At 37.0% G+C, this 25,420-nt stretch overlaps 1 protein-coding gene and 1 long non-coding RNA gene across 8 annotated transcripts in view; one reads left to right on the top strand and one right to left on the bottom strand.

Moving 5' to 3' along the window:
• PDE4D (phosphodiesterase 4D) overlaps nt 1–25,420 on the top strand; it is a 1,463,941-nt gene that overhangs the window by 1,052,638 nt on the left and 385,883 nt on the right. The window lies entirely within an intron of this gene.
• LOC114891995 lies at nt 6,951–24,796 on the bottom strand. The gene is made up of 3 exons (XR_003792665.1): nt 24,447–24,796; nt 19,700–19,807; nt 6,951–7,325 (listed from the first exon to the last, which is right to left on the bottom strand). It is a non-coding gene; the product is annotated as an uncharacterized LOC114891995 (long non-coding RNA).

The following is a 25,420-nucleotide window of genomic DNA, read 5'->3' as shown; positions in this document are numbered from 1 at the left end:
TTTCTGTAAGTATTCGTTCTATATCATGCATATGGAACTATATGGATACAAAGATGGATCACCCAAGGAACCTCTACTCATGGAGCTTATAGTCTAATGAGAGAACACAAGTACTAAACATAAATAACTGATTCACAAGATCCAGATATCAGTAAATTCATTTATTTATTTATTCGTTCACTCATGTATTCACTCATTCAGTGAACATTTACTGAACAGGAATTGAGTTCAGAGCTTTCCACTATGATTGTACAACTGGGTAAGACAAATTTCCAGCCTTCAAAAAGATCGCAGTCTACCTGCTCTGGCAAAAAATTAAATTAAAAAATTGAATTATAACCACATAAAGACTTTAATGATCCTCTAGGGACACATAGGGCCAAACACCACCACCTGTTCAGGGAAGGTCTTACAAATTAAGTCATGAAAGAGGATGAACCATTCTCTTTAAAGGCAGTGCCTAAAAGGGAACACCTGGCAGAGAATGAACTCCCAATATATAGCACTTCGTAGTTTACAAAGTAGATTTCCATATATCATCACCTTTGGTTCTCACATCAACTGATAAGAAAACTGAGGGTTCAAGGGTCTTGCTCACAGCCAGAGAGTTACTTAAATGGTAGAATTTGTACTCAAGTCCCAGTCATCTGTCTCTACATTTTGTACTGTGTACCCCTAGGAGAAGCAGAAGCAAAACACTTTGGCAGCTCTGAGAAGGCAGAGTTTACTTCCAACTAGGGATGCCATAGCATGCTTCATGGGCAAAATGACATTTGGTCTTGAAGTTTGTACTTAGTTTTGTGGAGTTGAGAATCTGGCAAAGGTATGGTTATGGGAAGGTAAGTGAACATTTATAGGGAAAAAAATAAGTGTGGCCAAAACTTAATGAACTTGAGAAGCAATCATGGGAAATAATATTGGAATGAGTGAGACTGTATTTTTAGGGTCATGAAAACCAAGCTAAGGAATTTTTTCTAAGCTAAGGTGAGCTATTGAAGATTTTGAGCAGGGGAATTCTATAATCTTAGCCTCTGCTTAATAAGAATCAAATGTCACCAGTGAAGACATAGTTTGGAGCAGCAGAAGATAGAGTAAGGAGACCAGTGGGAAGGGTTATAGCAGTAATCTACTCTAGAGGTAATAATAATACTCCATACAAGATGATGGATCAAAGTATTAATTTATGTTATTCTTTTTGTATATTTTACATTTTCTACAATGACTGTATAAAAATTTATGAGGAAAAGTAAGGTTGTCTCTTTTAAAGAGAGCATATAATTAGGGCCTGACATGAAGTGGTACATGTAGTAATAAATTGATAGGAGGGAGACATGGAGGAAGGATCAGCAAGACTTGAAAATTTTTGTGAGAAAGAAAAAGAGGATGCCGTTTCCGTGGTGATACCTGGACATCACAACTATTCCTGAATTTCTGGCAAAAAGAATTGTACAGTTAACAGAAATAGGGACTAAGAAGAGGAGCATCGGGCTTCCCTGGTGGTGCAGTGGTTGGGGGTCCGCCTGCCGATGTAGGGGGCGCGGGTTCGTGCCCCGGTCCAGGAAGATCCCGCATGCCGCGGAGCGGCTGGGCCTGTGAGTCATGGCCGCTGAGCCTGCGCGCCTGGAGCCTGTGCTCCGCAACGGGGGAGGCCGCGGCGGTGGGAGGCCCGCGTACCACAAAAAAAAAAAAAAGAGGAGCATCAGGTTTGAGAGTAAAAATAATGACTTATTGATGAATAAACTGATTTTGAGAATTTGTGGGGACAAGTAGATGGAGAAGAGCAAACAAATATCAAAGAAAGAGTGAAAAGAAGTCAGCGTTGGAGATATGAAAACTGAAGAGGGCCAAGCGAAGGTCTTTGGGGAACATCTACATTTGGAGTTAGACTTAAATTTAGCAAAGCTTAATTTTTTGTCAGAGTCAATCACTTTTTTGTTTATTCGTTTCCAATTCAGAACCTGACTTTCACCCTGCAATATATTGTGCAGACCTCTGAATGCATCTTGAATAGAAGATAAATAATTTTCAGAAACATCCAAAATACATCAGACTTTGTCCCTAAATATTTTATTGCTGAGGTCACTCAGATGTTGGCTGAACTGTAAGATTGTAAGGCTTTGTAAAATGGCGTTTATTTTTAAACTGACCATGAATTTCAAATCAAATTGTCATAGTGAATCCTGAATCTTTTTGTAACCAACAAAGGCTTTCACAAAGTAAATATTAACAAGATGATCCAGTACTGATCTGTTCTACTACTATTATTTTCTCAGAAATAAATATTAAATGAGAATGTTGAAGCAGCACAATTGCCAGAAATCAACCAAAAATGGCCTAATGTTTAGGGATGTGTTGACTACGGATAGAACTACATAATTTTGGAATTATAGAGGACAGCAGAGAAGCAACCAACAAAAAATAACATACTGTGACCCAGTCACTGGAGAGAAGTATGTTCATAGCTGCACAGTGAGAATTAGCTATGAGACTGTGTTCTATCCTTTTCTATTGTGTTGCTTGTGAAAAACAATGTTAAAATAGACTTTTCCTTTTAAGCAAACATTTCTTACTGGAAATTCAGTAGGCACACGTTTGTCTTGTTTGGCCAGATGTGGGTATTTGTCTTACTCCCTTTTAGTAGTTCTGAAAGCACTTTTATCAGTAGTCAGATACAGTCCTTTCCCAGGAGCTTGGGTGTTTTATTGAGGCTGTTTCAAATGCATTTAATGTCCTCTCTAATGGATTTGTTTATCTGTTTCCCAAAGCCCTCTTTTCTCTTGGCCAGAGAAGTTACTTTTCATGTGCCTTATAGTATGAGGACCTCATTGCTATAACCTATAGTTTATGGCACTTTAGTATTTCATACATACTTTTAATATGATATATATCATATATAACTTGTAAGTAAAAATTTATAGAGAATTTATTGGTTGTGATCTCCTTATAGAGAATTGTTATAAACAATGCATAGTCAATACTTGAAAATAATAATTAAAAATTAAAAAGGAGTGAAGTAGATCAGTTTATCTTTTGCACTGAGACTTCATATACAATAGTCTCAAAAATTGGAATATATCTTGGAGGTTGAAATTATTTCATACAGATATCATATAAATGTGGAAGTATAATTTTATAATTTTATCCTATGGGGTGGGAAGACATGGGCTACATTTTCTACACCAAGAACATTCTCTAACCTGCGTGAAAGTTTTTATGAAACCTAAAAACCAAAGGAGGATTTAGTAGTAAGTTAAGAACAGAGTGCTTAATTGAATAAAGGCCAGGAAACACGCACATTCTTATAATGGCATTTGGCTACGAATTCACTGACTTGAAGTATTCTGTGGGTAGATTCTAAGTATGTCAAGGGAGCTGGCATAGAGAGTGGAAAAAATACTACTCCCCTTAGCTAGCAAGTAGATGTGAATTTCCGACGTCTGACTTTGGTCATTCTGGGATGAATCAAATGTTTACTCTGACCAATTTAAAACATCTGGATAATTCCAATTTGGGGGACATATTGCTTCAGATACACTGAATCCTGAAAATTGGTAGAATTTTACATTTCTTCTCTTGATAAATGACATTGCCTTAATTTTTGTCATACGCAAAGATTCACAAGTCCCTAGCCCTTGCACTATTCTTTACGTTAATTAAATTCTTCTACCTTCTATTACACATATAACTCTCAGAAGAGCAAATGTCTGGATTATTATCAATAGTTCTCAAACACACCAAGGTTTCACTATCAGACTATAATCCCCCATTAAAAAAAAAAAATCCAGGCATACAAGGCTATACTTTGTTATTGAATAACTCCTAGTTTTCTAGCTACTATTTTCCTAGAACAGCTCTGAGCAGTTCTTGGTGGGGTCTCCTCTGGGGTTTTGTTTTTGTTTGTTTGTTTGTTTGTTTTATGGTACACGGGCCCCTCACTGTTGTGGCCTCTCCCATTGCGGAGCACAGGCTCCAGACGCGCAGGCTCAGCGGCCATGGCTCACGGGCTCAGCCGCTCCGCGGCATGTGGGATCTTCCCGGACCAGGGCACGAACCCGTGTCCCCTGCATCGGCAGGCGGACTCTCAACCACTACGCCACCAGGGAAGCCCTCCTTTGGGGTTCTTTGATAAATCAGTTCTAGATTGAGATTGACATGAAGATACAGCTTGAGATGAAAGATAGAAAACAGCTGTGAGCAAAGTAATTCACCTTTGAAAGGTAAACAACTACAAGACATACCAAGAAAAGGTAGTTAGGGTTGTTGTTTTCCCTGAAAATGGTGAAAGAGTTGACCAATATAAAAGAGTGGGGAGATTAACAATCAGTCACATCCAGGGCTCAGCGTCCCATTGAATTAAGACAATTTCTATATTCTCTACAGATGTTGTCAAAAATAGTCATCCGGAATGGAAAAAGAAATAACCTGTGTTCCCTTAACTATGTCATTTGTCTTGTCATGCAGTTGACCTCTCATTTATTTATTTCTCAGTATTTAGACCTACAATAGCCAATAGAAATACTATGCAAAACACACTTGTACTTTAAAATGTTCTGGTACCACATTTAAAAAATAAAAAGAAACAGATAAAATTAATTTCAAAATATTATAATCAATATATAATCAATAATTATTATTGTAAGCAATATATAAAATTATTAATGAAATATTTAAAACCTTGCCTTATTCTGGGCCTTTGAAATCCTGTCTGTGTTTTATATACTGATTTAGATGCTAACTTTCCATCAATCTTGCTAGATCTAAATTTAGATTTCATAAAATTTACAAAGAAATGTAGATTCATTTACGCAAGTTTCAGATTTCCAATAACTGAATCAGCTATCAGTTTCATAATTTAAATATTAATTACTAAAAATTAAATTTAGTTCTTCAATCACACTAGCTCCCTTTTAAGTCTCTATAGCCCTGTGTGACTGGTGGCTGCCATATTGGACAGTCCATATTTAGATTATCTAGGTTTGAGCTCAGGCTCTGCCACTCACTTACAGTGTTACCATAGGAAAGTTGATTTCTCTTTTTGTGCCTTAGTTTCCTCATCTCTCAAATGGAGATAATAATAATACCTGCATCTGATGGTTATTATGAGAATTAAATGAAATAATGCCAATTATACATATAAAACACTTAACACAGTGCCTGGTATGTAATGAGCTCTCAACAAATATTAGCCTTTATTATTACTATTGTTTTTATTGTTATCATGTATTTGCTCTTATGATTTATAACATTATCAATTCTAAGTATCTGGCAGAAGTAAACGTCTCATCTTTGGGGTTTGTAAAGCAGATAGATGCTGGACCAAATGCAAAAATGTAAGCTTTTTTTGCTCCAGATCTGTATCTCTAACTGCCTAGATATCCTACTGTTCAAGTGTCAGCCTGGCTAACCTGAACTCACCTTTCTTCTTGAATCAGTTCTCCTGAATAGGACTCACATATTCCTCTTCAGGACAATGCCATTTTCCCATTTACGTAAACTCAAAACCTTAGAGTCATCACTGAATCCTCCTCTCTCTCATCTGACCCTCATCAGTCAGTCATTGTCAAGTCCCTCAAGATTTTCAGTATAAAAACTCACGCTTCCCTGCCTTTTCATTTCCAGTGCCACTACCTTTCCTCTTGCTGGAGAGCTGAACTGATCTTCTGTTTAATGAATTGGAGTCTCAGTTTCCAGTCTCTAACCATCGTATTGTGCCTATTGGATGCTACTGAATTAATCTTCTGAAAATGATATTTTCATCATATAATTCCACTGTTCGAATCCTTTCTTCATTGCCCATCACTTCCAGAATAAATTCATCTTCTCTATGAAGCCTTTCTCAACAATTCCTATGCCCATGATAGGGGACCCAAATGATGACCCCCTTGCTGTGTCACTGTGACTGTCACTCAGACTTCTGCCACAGCCCCAGAGCATTATTCCATGTACTGGGGCAAGTGGACCTGTAGCCCTAGAAAGACAAAGCCTATTTTGTTGCCAGGTTTGTTTTTTGGGTTCTTTCTTTGTTTGTTTGTTTATTTCTTTTACGTCTTGATACTTCCACAGTGCAGCACAGTGGTTCCTCAATAAACTCATTTGTTTTATGAGCTATTGAATGACACTCCTGTGTCTGGCCTTCAAGGCCTCTAAAGTTAGCCCCAATCTACTATTCTGGTCTTATCTCTGGCTTCTCAGCCACATCATTTATCTCTAAAGAAATTGGTTTGTAGCTGTCTCACAGATCTGCCTTCTCTGTTTCCATCTCCACGTCTCGGTTCATCATCCCCTCTCCTGAAGTATCCCTCTCTCCTCTTGACCTGCCCAAATTCTACCCTTTTTTCAAGATTCAGCTCATCCTTCTGACATGGTAACATGCACAAAGCACCATGCACTCCACCATGTTTCAGAGTCAGGATTGCATGACCTCAAGGAAAGAGACCAGGCTTGGGGTCCGAGTGGATCTATTTGTTTTCCTGACCAAGCTGCCTACCTTCTCTGAGCCTCGCATTCTTCCTCTATGTAATTAGAATAGCAAAGCCTAAGTTTCAGGGCTGTCTTGAATATTATGACTAATGTAAATACTGGCATGCAATGAGGGTTCAGATGGAATACGTGAGTTCTCTTATTTTCAGTTCGATCATAGGGCATCTATTCATGCAGCTTTTACAATCTAATCATGATTAGGGCATCTAATCATGCAGCTCTTTTACCGTGAGATTTCACTGTCATTTGGATCACTCTACAATACACGCTTTATTCCCAACTAGACTACAAGTTTCTGGGCTAAACTAGCACTTAGTTGAATTGTGGGCACACATACACAAACAGATATATGTGTATATATTTATAGACAATAAAAGAGAGAAGGATGTATATTGACTTTCATGTATATTGACTTTAATCTTCCCAAGAAAGCACCATTTTACGAGGAAGTTGATAATGTCCCTATTTTATTCATGAAGAACTGAGACTTGGAGAGTTTGAGTTCCTCCCAAATCAATCCAGATCATGGTGATAGAAGCAGGAAATTCAAACAATGCTGACATATCTTCCCCAAATCTATTTTATTCTATTCTTTTCCACATTTCACATCTGCGAGGTCCTCTGCCTAGATCAACATATATGCTCACCCCGTGTCTATTTTGATCTGCGTGCCCTTGGCAGCCAGGTTCAGGGGTTGTGGAGGGAGGTGGATAGCTGTAGGAAGGATACCGCATAGCGTGGGAGGCAAATGAAGGACCCCTCCAACAAGACAACCATGGCAGTTTTCGTTAGGCCACTCAGCATTGCTGTCAGAAATGACAAATGATGCTTGAGTTCCTTTTTTCCTGAAAAAGAGTAAAAATGGCCTATAGGTAAATACAATGAATATATATACACATAATATATAACAAGGCTTTGCTGCAGACAATGGTTTTGTGATTGGAAAATCCTAAAATTTAGTTTATTTTTATCCAAATGCTCTCTAGTATCAGCAAAGTTTAAGGTTGGCTTAATTTCACATCTGGACCATGATGCAGCACCAGTCATGCCAAAATAGAAAATTTTCTAGGAAAGATACAGAATAAATAAGACCACGTATAAATTATCATCTTAAGGTTAATCTTACACACATAGAAAATCCCCTATAGCCAATGGAGGGGGAGGGAGATATATGCACAGAATATTCTAGAGATAACAGGTGATGATTTCTCATCAAGAGATCCCAGGTTAAACCAAAATCGGTCCTCATATTTTAGTAAAGGACTGGGATAGCTTACTAGTAAGTGAAATGATCATTTATATATTGCCTTATGATCATTCTGCATGCACGTTGTATAGATGGTCAAGGCAGAGATCAGCAGTGCAAAGTAACAACCTCTCATTGCTTAAGTTCAGGTTAATCATTAATATTTTTCCATGGATCAATACCCCTTAGAAGCAAGAGTTGTAGCCATGCTTTTCAATTCCATGTGTTTGCCAAGTGTGAAAAGCCATGGGCCAGACTTGCTGGAGCTTTGTCATATGCTACTTTGTCACAAGCTCTTCTTAGCTCTTCTCTGTGAATGGTTCTTCCCCCGCCCCAGTCCTCCTCAGCCTGCCCTGAGAGGGTAGATGTGGGTGTGTAACTATGGGGGTGGGGGGGAGTCCTTTTAATACTGCTCAATTCTTAACTTTCCTCTTCAGTTGAAAGTTGAGTTGATATATTCCCTGAAATGAAATGGTGTAAGGAAAAGTAAGATAAGACAACCCTTCTAAGTGTGTGACTTCTGAGTAACAAAAGTGACTTTTTTTTAAAAGTGTGAAACATGACATTTTATGTAAAAGATGAGATATGTTAGTATCCACTTGGAAACATTCTGTCAAGTTTTTTCAGAAGAATCACCATTAAGGTGTTAATAAATATTTTAAATTTTAAATTCATAGATTGGGTCTGACTTACCCTTGTATCCCTTGTGCTGCCGAACCAGAAACCTTACGAAAATAGATGCCCATTGATTGTTATTTAATAAGTGAGTGAATGAATTAATGAATATATATATTCTTTTTTCTATTCTTTTCCATTGTAGGTTATAGCAAGATATTGAATATAGTTCCCTGTGTTATACAGCAAATCCTTGTTGTTTATTTTATATATGGTAGTGTGTATCTGTTAATCCCATACTCTTAATTAATCCCTCTCCCCTTTTCCCTTTGATACCCATAAGTTTGTTTTCTATGTCTGTGAGTCTGTTTCTGTTTAGGATACAGGATATTTTCAAGATGCTTGGAGTAGTATTAAGAATTTTTTTAAAAGTTTTTAAACATACCTTTGTTATGGGCTGAATTTTGTCCCCTCACATTTCATATGTTGAAGTCCTAATCCCCAGCACCTCAAAAAGTAACTGTATTTGGAGGTAAGATCTTTAAAGATGATTAAGTTAAATGATTACGTTAAAGGCGATTAAGCTAAAAGTTTAGAGTGAGCCTTAATCCAATATGACTTGTGTCCTTATAAGAAGAGAAAATTTGAAAACACAAAGAGAAACACCAGACATATGGACACACAGAGGGAAGACCAGGTGAACACACAGCAAGAAGGCAGCCATCTGTAAGTCAAGGAGAGAGGCCTCAGAAGAAACTAAACCTGCTGACACTTTGATCTTGGACTTCTAGCCTCCAGAACTGTGAGAAAATAAATCTCTGTTGTGTAAACCACCCAGTCTGTGGCGTATGCTATGGCAGCAGGAGGAAACTATACAACCGTCTTACGCTTCAAACTTTGAAAATCCTCTCTTAAAATGATGCTAAGAGAATAGAAGGGTATAAATCCCCAAGAATAGAGGGATGAGGAAGGAGACAACTGGACATAAGAGAGGAGTATTTTAGAAGTGGAAAGTAGAGAACTGGAATTAGCAAGGTTGAGAATGCTAATTACAAAATGCCCACAGAGGAGGGTATCAGGAGAGGCAAGCAACTCCCTTTGTGGAAATCTGGAAAGACTTGGGACTTGAGGAACCAAGTGTGCTTAAAAATAAGTGAAGATTGTTGGAAAATCTGCATATGAAGTGGAGGCTTCCGCAGCCCTCCTCTCACCCTGCGTAGCTAAGAGACCGATTCCATTCCATTCTCATCAGAACATTGGAAATTTATTCTATGAAAAAATTCAACAAGAGGGGTTCAGCCTTGGAGATACCAGATACAGTGGAATGTGAGAGATTAAATAAAAGTCTATCAAATGAATACCAAAGCCCTGGCTTCCCTAGTAGCATTTTAGGACAAGAAGTCTGCCAGTTAGTCTTAAAATGCCATGGCAGGAGATTGAAGAATCCTTCTCTAGAAAAATGGAATCACCACTCACAGAAAAGACCTACAGATACTGGGATTACACTGTTGCCAGTGAAAAAGGCAAAGTTCTTTATTTCCCAGTTAACCTACAGTGAATCCCAAGAATCCACAAGCCCACTTAGGACATGCAGAGCTTCTAGTCAGCATTTTAGTGCCTCCCTCTTTAAAATGAATGAACTGCCAAGGCTCCACAAACCTTTAAGGAAACTCTCCCAAAATAAAGTGTAAAACAAAAGAAAATAATAAAGCAATGGACAATTTAAGAAACAAATAGAAGTTTCAGGAAAAAATATGATATTCTCAAGAGGCAAAAACTTATTACATTCATTAAACAAGATGATAACATACAAAATTAACAAGTAAGAGCAAAAAGTTATTAAAATTTAAGACAATATAAAATTAAAAATTTAATGGAAGAGCTGAAAAATAAAGTTTTAGAAACCTACCAACAAAAAGGCGAAAAGATGGACAACAGAAGTTAAGAAAATTGGAAAAACAATTCTGTGACTAAGCTGTAACTACTAGGAGTTTGAGAAAGAAAAACAGAGAAGAAAAACAAAGGAAATGAGGTCATCAAAGAAATAGCACAAAAGTTTCCTCAAATTGAAGAACATATATTTTTTTCATTTAAAAGGCCCATAAGTACCTAGAACAATGAAGGAAACAGACCCATACAAAAGATATATCTTGACATTTCTGATAGGGCCTCATGAAATATTGATTTTATCCTCTAAAAAGCACATTGATGCCTAGGAGACAATGGAGCAATGCATTCTAAATTCTATGTGAAAATGATTTGCAGCCTGGAATTCTAAACCCAGCTAAATCGTCAATCAAGTGTGAGGGAACTGATAAAATAATTGATATGCTTTACCCAGGCAGAAAATATATTACAAAGAGCTTTTGAAAATTACTTTGGAGAGTTCTGGAATAATTAGTGATAATGCCACATAAAATTAAGCAAATAAAAAGGAGGCAATTTATAACTCCAGAAAAAACAAAAGGTTATTCAATAAGTGAAACATAATCACGGTACACTATTTGGCTTATCAGTAAACATTACTTCCCAGGGATAAAAAGATAAAACCTGAATATCCATTTAACTATCAATTGTTGGGTAACTACATTGAGAGGACAGAAGGAACTAAGTGAGGAATTGAGATGGTAAAAGTGTGAAATGCTCTTTGTCTATAATGGGAAGCCAGAGGTATGGAGTTACATAGCAGAAGAAAGGACTAAAAGAGTTTCAGAGAGAGTGAGAGGGATGGCACAAAGGACACCTGTTTCTAGTTCTAAGCTAGTATAGTACAATTTTGGGGGGAAATGGGTTAAATAATTCTTTTGAAAATTTAAAAGGAACCAAAGCAACCAAATTTCCAAATATGATAAATGTCCTATGTTTATTGGCATGATCACAGTTAAATGTCTTGGGTTGGGGTTGTACAATATTAGAGTGGGCTATTCCATTTCCCCTTTAATACTTGGTAGGTTTAATAGCATTACTAGCTGTAGAGAAGGGACTGATGGTGCTATTTATTGGCAGAAGTGAGGCTGGCTTCCCCTAACCTTTCAGGAGAGAGAAGTCATGAACCAGTCAGACTAGCAGATTCAGTGCTGGTTGATGAGTGAGGTTTCAGACATTGAAGGCAGTGTGTTGTTCAGGTGTTAGATTATCTTACTGATTCTGGTAGCTTGGCCTCTGTGCACTGGTGCCAAATCAAATCTCAGAGACGGTTTTAGGTGAAGTAGAAAAGAATAGCTGTATTGCTTTGCCAGGCAAAGGGGGACACAGTGGGCTCCTGCCCTCGAAAACTGTGTGTCCCGATTCAGTAAGATTTGATGAGGAGTTTTATAGCAACTGTTCAAGGGTGGGGTTGCTGATGAAGATTAGGGTGTATGCAGGGCCTGCACTCCTCTGATCTGGTCTCAGGTAATCTTTTTGATGAGCTTCTCTGGCTCCTGGCTTCAGGTGGTCTTCTCTGGTATGAAGAATGCTGACATCTTCCATTTGTTGGGTTTTAATTCTATAAATAGCTTAAAGACATTGTTATGTATATCCCTTGAGGCAGAATGAGGACCCTGCTCCAAGGCTGCACCACTGTTTCTTGGCTGCCCCTCCCTTGTCTTTGCATTGCTTCCCAGATTATTGACTGTTTGAATTTGCCCTTTGGAACTCAGGGAAGTTCATGAAGGCTGGAGTAAAGAAATGGGGGACAGAAAGACTTCCTAGCCCAGAAGCCCCACAGGGTTCTAGCTCAGTTTCACTACTACAGCTCTCTAAAGATGATTTATAAATGATGCTTTCCATTTCCAGTCTTTTCACTTCTCATGTAAAATAATCAGGATAAAAAGAAGTCGCTATATCACTTTGAGTTACTGCACACTCACACTTAGAGGAGGTTATCCTCCTTACAAAGAGTGAAATAAGCGTAAGCAAGTTGGTTTCCTGTGCAGGGCTTTGCAGAATACATCTGACTTGTTTACAGTCACACTTTCACTCTCAGAATTACCATGACCCAAGCTGTTCCTTGCAGGTTTGGAATTCCCTTTGCCTCAAAAGCATCTAGAAAAAATTGTTTGACCTTCACCACGGTTGGCAGAACATATGCTGTGAGGGCTCCTTGATTTGACAGAAAAGTCCTGTGCTTTCCAGCACACATTCATTTGGCTTGTTGGACTGCCAGCCTCCCTGAAAGACTGGTGTGTTGGAAGTAGAGTAGACAGAATCTCACAATGTCAGACTTTTCCCTCTAGAGCAGCACAATTCTGTTGCTGAAAGGCAACGACCAATGCCGTCATGCTGTTCCCTCTCTCTTTTCTGTTAACTTGGAAACCCAATAGCTGCAAGAATGACATCAGCAGAGCTAAATGTAAGTGGAGTCAATAGAGAGAGACAAAGAGCCCAGGAGAAGCTTGTGTATCTCAACATGATGCCACAGAGTTCCACACTGTAGGCCTGGTGTTCTGGAGCTCATCTCTCACTTGACCCCCTCACTTGCACGCTGGCATTATTCATGTACACATCTCTCTCCACCATGGGATCACAAGTTCCTGTGAAGGTGGGGCCTGTATATTACCTCCACCTTGCATTTCACCCACTACTTAGTGTACAGCTTTGCACATAGTAGGCCCTCAAAAAACAGATGTTAAATGTATTCTCCAATGGACATCATATGTTGTAAAAACACAATTCCCTCGGTGTTAATTCCTTGTGGTCACAACCTGTCTCACTTACACCTGCGTTTCCAGAATGCACTGTCTATGGCCTAGCACACTGGTGAAGGGGCCAGGCTTTGGACTCAGTATCTAAGTTAAAAGCCCAAGCCCTCACTTATTAGCTGTTTGTCCTTGGGTTCTTAGAGTTTTATCATCTCTAAAACCAAGATGGTAATGTTAACCTCTGTGAAGCCTAAATGAGATGATATCTGCATTGCAGATATTAATATGCTGACACATATTAAACTCACAGTGTTTGCTGTTATTACTATTACTGGCATTATCCATTATTACTGTTATTAATTTCCTAATTTCTAAATGAAAACAATAAAAATAATAATGCCAATCTTACAGGGCTATTGTGAGAATTAAAATAGTTTATATGAATATATATTTATATATATGTATATACCATCTGTATATACATATATATTCATACACATGTATATATGTATACATATATGCACACATACACATATATATGTATAATAGTAACTAACACATAATAACCACTCATGTTAGTTTTTATTGCTGTTAGTATAAAACAGCAATAATGAGTATGAGTAATAACTATTATTATAGTTTTCTCTTATATCTAAAATGAGGTTGGTAATGCTAAGCTTATAAGGTTGTGGAAAAGATTTTAAAGTTAATGTATTTTAAGGTCTTGGAACTGTTCCTTGTTGATGGTGAGCACTATAAAAGTGTTTACTTTGGTTATTTTTGCTGGTAATACTAAAATGATGATTATATAGTAAACATGTAAGATACCATATGCTCAATAAGTTGTTAACTCACTTTGGTATTCATTTCCTGGTACACTGATAGCACTAATGGGATGACTATAAATGACAACACATGCTTTAACGGTAATATTAATTATCTTTCTACATACTGGGAAAAAAAATTCCAGGATGGCATAACATCTTGGTCCAGAATTCTGCCGTCAGCAAAACAATAAGATGTGAGTGAGGAAAATATGCCTAGAGGAATTGTGAGGGTGGCATTTTGCCTGCTATGAATAGTGATTTGCCAATTTCCCTCTCAACAACTATGACAGTGACACTGATGCTAGTGGAACAACCTGCATAATGCTTCAGGGGCACATCCTTTCTCTGAGGCTGCAGGCTCGCAGAGGAGACAGGATGCATGCTTGATTCCACCTGTTGTCATTTATCTGCCAGTACAGATAGCAGGCATCTGTGGGGCTAACAGACTGTCTTCTAGCAACTCAAAGGAAACCTCTCAGAGTATTACAGGTGGAAAACACCTTATGATCCCTTCAATCCAAAGAAATGAGTATCCAAAATTTGAAACATTAGACTCCAAAGGCAATGGCCCCTTAATAACAGAATAAAAAAGAAAAGTTCCAACTTTATAGACTGAACTTGTTTTAAAGAGTCTGGAGAAAACTTTTATCAATTTATCTTCCACTTTTAATGAAAGTACCTGTTTTCTAGAATGACAAAACTTTGGTTTTAATCAAGTTTTAGAGGAAGGGCAAAGAAAGGAGACCACCTGTTATGTTCTTAGTGCTGTCCTTGGTGCTGCCCTGTGTTGAAGAAGATGAATTTTATACAGCATTTGAATTAAAAATAACCAGAGTCTTTTTTAAAATTAATATTCTACAAGCCAGCAGATAGAACTACTTTCTCTTTACTCAGAGATTTCCACAGAGTATATAAATGGTCTGGACGTAGAAAGTCAGGAAAGGAAAAGGAGGGAACCTATTCAAATATTCATGGTGCCGTTTATCACTTGTGTTCACTAGAATGAGATTATCTTAGATTCAGAATGGAGAGGGAAGGGACACACATGGAGTGTGGAAGCAGCCAGTTTCAACACACTACATCATGTGCACTCGTGTTTGAGTAGGTGTGTGTCCTTCGGATGGGGGGAGAGAGGAGTTTTTTCTTCACATCTCATTCCAACCACTTGACCTATAGTTGAGAATCTTCTCTTCTATACCCTATTTTTATCTCTTGTTCTATATATTCTGTTCTTGAGATGGTCTTCATCATAATGTACCTTTTCATAGGTGGTATATAAACACGATGCCAAATTGAATCCTCATCTGTGACATTGATCTCAAAGTCCTTTTTTGTTATCGAATACCTTTGAATCTGTGTCTTCAAACTCAGCTTATATTCATCAAGATCAGTATATTTCTTTCTACATGTAGGTCTTCTGATCTCTTAAGTTGACTCTTTCCCAAGCTCTCTTAGAACATGGGGAATTATCATTCTCTTAATCAACCACTATAGAAATATCAGTCATCATTACTCTTTCTTTTCCTTCGTTTCCAATATCCAACACACTCTTAAGTCCTGTTAATCCTTCCTTCAAGCTCTGCTTCCTCAGCATGTGAACCTGCCACAGTCCTCGTTGTTTGTACCTGGACTTGGACAAAAGATACTGGAATGTCTGCATCTAGTATTGTTACATCCGTCCTACTCACTACTCCCAGGTGATGCGGTGAAAGTTCTTATTTGATCCTCTCACTCGCCATTCAGGGCTCTCTCAGCAGAGGTCACACATCAATGGGGGTCAGGCAGTTGGAGAAGGCAGGTGATGATTCTGACCCAAGGGAAAGTGCACCCTGCTCTGCCTGCACAGCTACGTCTAAGCTCCTAACAGTTGTTGCATGTGAAAGCACAAGCCAGTGTTGGCAGAATTTCTGATTTTTCAGGAGAACAAATAAACCAAGACTTTAAAAAAATGTTTATTCAGTAGATATCTATTGTAGGCATACTAAGTTCCAAGCTTTATTCTATGTGTTGGAGGAGATACAGCAATGAACAAAAATTGTACCCTCTTGATGGTTATATTCTTGTTGGGGGAAAAGATAAGAAAATAATAGAGAGAGAGAAAGAGAGAGGGAGAGAGCGAGTGATTTTTGTGATCAATGCTATGAAGGAAAATGTATCAGGAAAGAAGTTAATGAGTGTGTGTGTGTGTGTGTGTGTGTGTGTGTGTGTGTGTGTGTGTGTGGTGGAATTTTCAGTAGGATGGTTAGGAAAGATCTTATTGAAAAGGTGGAATTTCAGCACACACATGAAGGAGGTGGATATATGAGGGGAGAGTGTCCTAGGCAGAAGGAAAATAAGGAGTCTTGCTGCCATGATTGAGGAAGAGTCAGGAAGCCCTGAGGGCTGGGGTGAAGTAGCAAAGTGGAGCACAAGAGGAGACAAAGTTGGAGATGAAACATAAGTGGGTAAAGGGGGTAAGGGTGGGGGCAGATAAGTGGCAATTCTTGAAGACCTTTGTGGACCTTCCTAGTGACTTTGGTCTTAATTCTGAGTGAAACAATAAGCCAGCAGGGAGCTTTGAACAGGTTTTAACAAGATCACTCTGACTACTAATTTCAAATAAACTTTAGGAGGTTAAGGGAAGAAGCAGAGAGTCTAGGGGGACATTCATCATGAGAAATGATGGTGGTTGACCACGGTTCTGGGCTGAACAACTGGAAGGATGGAGTTGCCAAAAACTGAGATGGGACAAGACATCAGAAAAAAATAAGGCTTGGAGAGGGAAGATTAGAAGCTCTGTTATGAACATATTAAATTGAAATGTTTATAAGGGGATGTTGAGTAGACAGTCTGACTTGTAAATTTGGGGTTCAAGGTTGAAATGGAGGAAAATTCTGAATTTGGAGAGAGACAGCTAGACCACATGCCTCAGCTCTCTTTCTCCTAAGATGAACCCTTTTCCCTGAGGTCTTTGTGATTTTTGTTTTCAGTGTCATCATCTTTTAATGAGGCAGAGACTACCCCTCTAAACCCAATTTATCCAAATATGGGGAAAAAACAAAAAAGCCCTCCGTTTTTCGGTGTCAACAACTGAGACAAATTAGACATTTTTAAACAAGACTTTACTGACGAAAGGAAACATGTAAAATCAAAACAGCATGAGACTAGATAATTTGACTTATTATAGGAGCTATTTTACTCAAATTCAGCCCCTTATGAAAAGCCTTCCCTCTGGCTCTCACTCCACACCAGGCAGCAGAGGCCTTACCACAAAGATAAATTCTTCTCTCTCGAGAGAGAAGCATGACAGGGAAGCTTAATCTCCTCTTATGCTTACAGCTCACCTCCTTCATTCTGATTTTCTAGCCAAGGACCTTTCTCTTCCTTTGGTGATTGTATACTGGGATTTAGTACAACATTTAGGAAAGAACCACCTAGCCTCAAAATATCCAAATATAGCACCACAGTTCCAATACTTTAATAAGAGGCACATGCATATATCATTAAGTTAGAGGGATTATTTAATCACAGCATGAATCATACTATGTCCTCAATAAACATTAATTACCTTTCCTTCCCCGTGGAATGGCTTTCAACACTCTATAACTCACCTAGCCTTAACTGCAGGGAAGCCATTTTCTTGCATGCCATGACCACATCATGCCAAGCTTTTTCTTGTGATATTTGCCCTTTCTGGAATATTTCCCCTTACCTTCCTCTCATACAAACCTTGCAGTTCTTTATAGGTCGAACCAACCTCACAAGGTCTTTTATCTAATTGAATCCCACATTGATGTCTCCTCTTCTTTGTACACCTATAATTTGTCTCTACCAATCATATTTCATGTAGATATACTATGAAGTGTTTGGGTATGGAAATTTTGTCTTCCCTGAAGGATAAAAACCACGATTTGCTTTTTAAACTTTAACTCCTTTTTAAAAAAATTCATCAGCATGCGTAGCACAGGGCTGTGTATGTAGGAGACAAATAACAGTGTGGTAATAATGTAGTAAATAATCTGTAAATGTCTGCAATATCTGTTCATTAATCCATTCACTAGAAAAACATTAGCACTTTGTCAGGCATTGCTAGATATTCAAGCACAGAAATAAAACAATGTTGGAGAACCATTTATTGTGAATATGAGATTTTTAGATGAAGAAAAGATGTTAGAAATAGCTTTTAAGAAGCTGGTTTGGTAAACTCCTATATACAAGATTATAGAGAGCCATCTTGTGGGCAATTCAGTTTCTCACTCAAATAAGATCTTTAAATAGAGTTTATATATATAAACTTTATATAATTAAGTATATTTTAACCAGTTCCCATAAACTACTTGTGGTCTTTACAGTGTTTTTTAAATTTCTTAAATATCTAAAAATAAAGGTCCCAGCAAAGAAATTACTAAATGTCATAAATGTGACTTATGATACTTTCCATAAAACATAAACTGTGATCAGAAGATAAAGAGCATCCTTAGAGATTATCTCCTCAAATGATCTATCACTTTTTGGAGGTTTAAGGGTACTTTGAAAATTTGATTAAATCTGTGATTCTGCTCCCTTGAGAAATGCAAATATGCATACAATTTTGCAGATAATTTCAGGTTCTTCAGCAACTCCCCTGCAGTTTACTCATGAACCTGTTCGTGGACTTCATATTTTAAAATCCTGTATTTTACATAATACACAGGAAGGTCTAGCAGATTTGGGTGAAAAGAAAGATTTGATCCCATTATTTCTCCATCCCCAGAAGCTCATGGTCATACATCAGCTGAATAAAATCATGATGAAATATTTTTGCCATATTGTTCGTGTCTCTCAGCTAAATCTTAATATTTATAGTGTTTAGTTTCTTAAAGTTCCTGACGTCAACAAAGACAATGTTTTAATATTAGGTCATGTCATTCATGTTGCGTCAAAATCTTTGATGTTTCTTTTCTCTAAAATAAAAGATATATTTTGGAATTACATCTTAGCCTTGAACCCACATTCATGGGTAAATGAGGTCCTGGCAGTATGAGGTTGATACATTTGAGCCAAAGGTCCTGAACCATATGCTACCCGACACATATACATACAATCAGACTGTTCTGTCTCCTCTTCCTGTCTCACTGAGAAACCAGGTGCATTCACAAAAATCACCTCTTTTGGTCAGGACCGTTGGAGCCCTTTTTTTTTTCCTTTTAATACAATACTTATGATAGTTTATGTTTTCTTCATCTCTTGCTACTAAGAACTCTAGTAGCCTAAGTCAGTATGTCCCAAAGTAAGTTCTGTGGAATACTAGTTCCATATAATATCAATAGATGCTACAAGCAAAACGATTCTATGGTCAAATAAGCTGTGATTCACAAAATTAAACTGATGTATAACTGTAAGACTCCTCAAGTCTTTAACAGACTAAATAAATATTTTAAATCTCCAGGAAAGAGGTACCATATGCAGAATATTCCAAACTTTATTAAATATGGAACTTTTTTGTTTCTTTATTTTCAGAGTATCTAATGGGTTTGGTGCTGCACAGAGAACATTTTGGCCCAAGCTAAACTAGAAATACAAAGATAGATTTAAAAATACACAGGGATTTCTTGAACAAATTTCAGGATGGTGAGAAACTGACTTATAGTGTAGAATATTCTGGGCAAGGAAATTTTACATTGAATGATCATAATTCAAATATTATAACTAATTTTAATTTAGCAGGCAATTTGATCTAATAGATAAAAGCACTCACCTGAAAGTGAGCTACTGTGTTTTGTTCCTCAGGACAGTCATACTGTTTTTCAAGTGATTAGCAATTCATTTTACCTCTCCAGTTAAGTTAAAACAATTCTTTAGGAGTAACAGAAACACTATGATTCATATAAAACTCAGTTTAAGATGCCTTGTGCAGCAATTCCCAAGTAGTATTCTAAAAGATGACTTACTCTGATATTAACTGATGTCCATGGGGAATGGTTTAATTTTTCTGCAAAAGTTCTCCACCTTCTAGAATAGCCTCATTCCAATTATTATATCCAAAGCTCTTAGAAGTCCTGCAATGAAAAAAAATGTTTTTCTTCAAAACTGTCAAGCCAATATCTTCCCCATTGTTTATATTTTACTCCCCAAAATATGTTTTTTAATTCACAGATTTCCTGGGTCCAGGGAATCATTTAAGTTTTTGGTCTAAAACTCATCTACTAGGTTCAGATTATATATGAAAAAGGACTCTATTCATAGAGAGAATTGGCCTTTAGAGAATCTCACTGCCAGCCCTACTGGCATCTACAAGAACTAGAAAGCGTTATTTACAGAGAATAACCCACACAGTGATAATTAAGGATTAGCTATGCTTATGATGACAATTTTGTCTAATTTACTGAAGAAAGAAGAACTAAAATGCACTCTGATTTGAGATTTACTGATCTTTTTCTTTTCTCTTGCAGGTAAGTTTGGAAATAATTTATTTTGCTTATGGAATAGAGGTATGGTGTCACTTTTTTAAAATTTTAATTGCTTTTAACATTGGGCGTGACAGATGATACGTTTCACCGTGCATTTTGTTGCTGCTGTTGTTGCCAGTATTTGAAAGGTAACACTGCAGGTTTCTTTGATTCAGAGTTTTCAGTATGTGATTCCATAAAGTAAGTCTATGCAGGGTTTGTATTTGGGTTTGTGTTTAAATGATTTCTGTGTCAGATACAAGGATGGAGACTGTAGTAGGAGGGTGAGGGAAATATAAGAAGAGTAGATAATATGAAATCAGTGAGAAACTGTAAGGCTGAGAAGGGCAGCAAACTTCAGTTCCAGGTGTGTAATCTACGACGACCATGAATGCGTATCACAAAAATAAGATGCCTTTTCATTAGCAGAGGTAATCAACCAGAGACTGTTTTCATTCACTTTTCCAAACCTGTGGTGTTGTGTTTTCTTCTGTTATTGTACAAAATTTCTGGCCAGGGTATTGTTGATGTATATCTTTGTAAAAGGAATGGCTATAACCATTGCGAATCAGAAGTCAACTTTTAAGTTAGAAAACAGTAAAATAGGTCCACTCCCTGAAAACCATATGGAAAATAAAAAAGAAAAACTCTAATGAACTACAATTAACCATTTCCGATAAGAAGAAGGAAGTTTCAGTAAATCTTCTAGATACACAAATGAGAAGATAAAATATCAGAGGGGCGTAGGAAGAAGTGGGATTTGTCGTAGGGAAGGAAGGTAGCCTGTTAAGTTGCCCACATAGGACTATGGCCTTATTATTGTACATTATACTTTCATTCATATATGAAAGAAGTGATTGAGATTTGAATCAAGCTTGAAACTGAAGTAAGCTCCAAGTTAATTATAAATGATATGTTTACTTTATTCTAGAAAGACTGTATGAGTTTGTAAAAGCAATTGCAAGCTTTAGTATTTATTAAATGTATAAAAATAGAGAACTTGCTAGTCTGAGTTCTACCTAATCAATAAAAGATGATGTAGCTCAGGAGGCAAGAGAGTTCGTGGGCCCTTGGTCTTGGTGGGTAAAGAACTTTAATCTTGTTTTATTCTCACTGATATAATCATATCAATACCAAAGTCATCAAGAAGGAGTCAATATTATCACCCTGAGTAGGCGTGTAAACGTTTTCACTGAGAAAATACAAATTTGGTATTTGAACCACAAAGCTAATTGACATGGCTACTACTCTTTGTTTGAACTAGTATTCCGTTGTTTGATGGAAAGGAATGGAATTAAAGGACATTGTAAAATGTCATGATATCGTTAGGAAAATACATGTATTTTTTTCCTGTTCCAATCTAAGTATCAGAGAGATTCTTTAACCCAAGGATAAATCAGTAAAGTTTTTCTGTGAAGAGGTAGGTAGTAAATATTTTAGACTTTGTAGGACATAAGGTCTCTGTGGTACAACTCTGCCTTGTAGAACAAACGTAGCTACCCATAGACAAAATGTAATGAATGAGCATGGTATATTCCCATAATGCTTTATTTACAAAAACAGGTGGTGGGTGGGATTTGCCCTGTGGTAGGTTTGAAATGAAATTAAATGAAGAATTTTAAGTAATCTTTAAAATTTTTGGAACAGTGTATATGTTGGCCACCTTTTGCTGTAGAGAAACCCTGGTATAAGTAAGAATGAAATGGTGTTCAGCTCTAGTTTAGAAATGTTATAAACTTCTCAAAAGGTTGGATGAATTTAAACACTAGAGGGCACAAAAGGATATTTTTAAGTCAAGGACCTTTTCTAAACAGAACTCTACAATTATGAAACACTGTCTCAAGTCAAGTGCTGTGACCTCAATGTACTTAATTTGTCAGGGATGTGGGCCTGCAGTTCCAGTAACCTCGCCAGCCACAAGAACTTGAAGTAGTTGACCAACTCTGTGTTGCTATAGTAATAGCCATATGTCTTTTTTTTTTTTTTGCTTGCTTGCTTTTTCATAAAATGTGGCCCAAATTAAGGATTTATAGGGCAGAATTTTTTCCGTCTTATAAGAGAAGAATCATTTTTTGATTGCTCTAGGTTCTGACTAATTTTCATGTGGTGAGAGTCTCTTTGTAGTAAATAACAAGTTATTTTCAATTATCTTTTGTTTTACTAATCCTTAGAAAAGTCATAATAAAATAATGCATATATAGTTTTACTTTGATTTTTGAACTCATTTGAGGGTTTTATTTCATAAAAATGATTAAAAATCATTAGGAGCCTCAAGCCTCAAAAATACTCCTACCCTTTAATCTAGTAATTCTACCTGTAGGTATTTGGATTAGGAAAGTAATCTGAGATATTAAAAAGATTTATGTTCAAAGATATTCACCACGAAAGTACTTACAATGTTGAAAACCTACATATACTCTAACTCTGCCACATAAACTAATGTTTAAATAAATTTTCATATTAGACAGAAGAATCTTATCAACCATTAAAAATATTTTCAAATAACTTTAGGATATGGGAAATTGCTCATGGTATAACATTAAAGGCAAAGCAGAATCCAAAATCTTATACACTAAAATCTCAATTGAATGTTAAAATTAGATGCCTATATAGAGATATGTATATACATATAAAAATAAGGAAAGAATGAGCCACAAGACTTACAATCATTACCTCTTGTGTACTTGCTCTTTCTTTTTTCCCTTTTCCTTTTCTGCATTTTCCAACTTTTCTATAAGGAATATTCATCATTTATATAGTCATGAAAAATAAATGTTACTCAAACAGAAAACTATTTCAGCATTCTCACAACACTTTTTTTAGGTGTGATTTTTAGGTTAATGCTGGTAAAAGTCAGCAGGGTTATAAGAAAAGTCTATTATTTTATGCATCAGAAAATCCATTTAAATGAATTATTGATTGTTAGGCAGACACACCAACAGAGTCACCTTTTTAGGCCTGCAGGATAGACTTCTGTGATGTGGTTGAGTAGTAAGAGGGGTGCAGAGGCAGGGGAAAGAAGACCAGTGAAGCAAGAGCCTTCTGGAAAGGCATGGCGTGCTGAGTTTTAGCACAAAACCCCCCTGTAAGCTCCCTAGACTGTGGTAAATCAGGACGTTTGCAACAGGCTTGCGTGCGCATGCACACACACGCACGCGCGCGCACACACACACACACACACACACACACACACACCTCTTGGAATCATTCTTCCTCCCTTCACAATCTGTCTGGTGCCCTGGCCTTTCCTTGCTAATGAACTTCAGAGTGTGTATGGAGAGGGGCTAGAGAAAGAAATGCGGGAGACTGAAGGATGCTAAATTGGACTTTGCCTTGAGGACAGAATTCCTGGGAAATGACTCTGCATAGAATATCAAAGGAAATCCCATAAATAATATTGGCAAAAATACCACAATCATATGGAACAAAGCAAAATATTGTCACTAGTGTCAGTTGAGCTTTTCCTCGAGACATTTCTAGTAGGATGAATTATTTACTAAAATTGTAGTTTTATCTTTTTTTACTTTATAAAAAGATAGCTGGTTGTAACATTTGTGACTATAGTGAGTAATACTGGAAAGGGTGAATATAGCATGAGCATAGGCACACAGGTTGAGCTACATGGAATTACTACTTTCTTCATTCACTGTGGATTTTGTAAATTTCCTTGGAGCTTTTAATCCCTAGTACCTAGGAGATTGAGAACCATATCTACATGTTTACCTGGCAAATAATTTGATGAACTGAGTGAAAAGGTGTAATTGAGACTGCCTAATGCCATCAAACAACCCTTAGGACTTAATTTTCTCTATATATAATTTTCCCTTCATTTTTAACTTTTGAATCAAATTGTCTTGTAACATAAATTGATAGAATCAGTCATTTGGAATTTTTCACAAAGTTATGTCAGACATTCTGAAGTTTAAATATGGAACTTCTTTAGTTTATATTCTCAAATGATAGTGGTTTTTATATATATGGTATGTCTATGTATTGCTCTCAAACATATCAAGGTCAAATAAAGCTGTGAACATTTAAGCACTAGCTGTTGTCCACTGGGTAGTGCAGAAATGGATGACTTAGTTTATCTAAACTAATTACCAAAGGAAATAGAGAAGCCTTTAGTCCTTTCTTGAACAAGGCAGAATTAAATATTCATGACAAGAAGGAATAGTAGAATTTAGAGCAAAATAACGAAATGTCCCTGGAGCCTGACTTCTAAGAGGTTTGAGGGGTTCACTGAACATACATTTATTTAGCTCCTACTGTCCCAGGGTTATGTGGCCCCAGGAAGTTCACGGCCAAGTAGAACACTGAGAATATAGCACTCTTTTTCTTGACAACACAGTTCCAGAGACAGGATGCCTGCAATATGCATTATGTCCTAGAAAAGAAACAAATTAAAGTGACTACAGAGGCCTTCGACATGTTTATCCCCACGCACTCATACCTATAGCTCACCAGCTAACTCACAGCACATTTCTATCCAACCTTATCTTTTTTCACTACCTTATTTATTAGTTCTCAGATAACCTGAGGAGAATGAATCTGAGTTTTTCACACCTGTAGTAGGTTCACTTTCCATTCCAGAGAAACCATAGGCAGACCTTTTCTCAGCTAAAGTATGTTAGTTAACATAAGCAGCATGGACAAAGAGATTCCTAATTGAGCATGTAAAACATGGAATAATACAGTTGTCTAAAAACTGTGTTGGAAAGATGAATGAGTTCTAGAGAGCAGCTGTATAATATAGTGCCTATAGTTTACAATGTGGTATTATGCACTTAAAACTTTGTTAAGAGGGTAGCTTTCATGTTAAGTGTCATTAACGCACACACACACACACACAAATCTGAAAACCGGAGAGACAGAAGGAAACTTTTGGGAGTAATATGTTTCTTACCTTATTATGGTGATGGTTTTACAGGTGTATGTGTATGTCCAAGCTCATCAAATTGTATACACTAAATATATACAGGGTTTTGTATATCAATTATACCTGAATAAAGCTGTTTTTTAGAACCATATTGATTATATATGCTAATGTCTTGGATATTGAGATAAATGAGGATTTGAGGGGGAAAAATTCATGACATTTGTCTCCCTGGCTCCAGTCTTCCCTGCTCAAATCCTCGTGGAATAGAATCAAGCATCAATTGTTCTAAAATTCTGCTTTCATTACTTTACTCCCTTGTTCAGAAACTTTTGATGATTTTTCACTTT

This window comes from Monodon monoceros, unplaced genomic scaffold (assembly GCF_005190385.1).
Source record: "Monodon monoceros isolate NGI ecotype Baffin Bay Population unplaced genomic scaffold, NGI_Narwhal_1 Super_Scaffold_12, whole genome shotgun sequence".
NCBI lineage: Eukaryota > Metazoa > Chordata > Mammalia > Artiodactyla > Monodontidae > Monodon > Monodon monoceros.
Note: the sequence above shows the minus strand (reverse complement) of the source record. Positions and strands in the feature narration are given on the sequence as shown.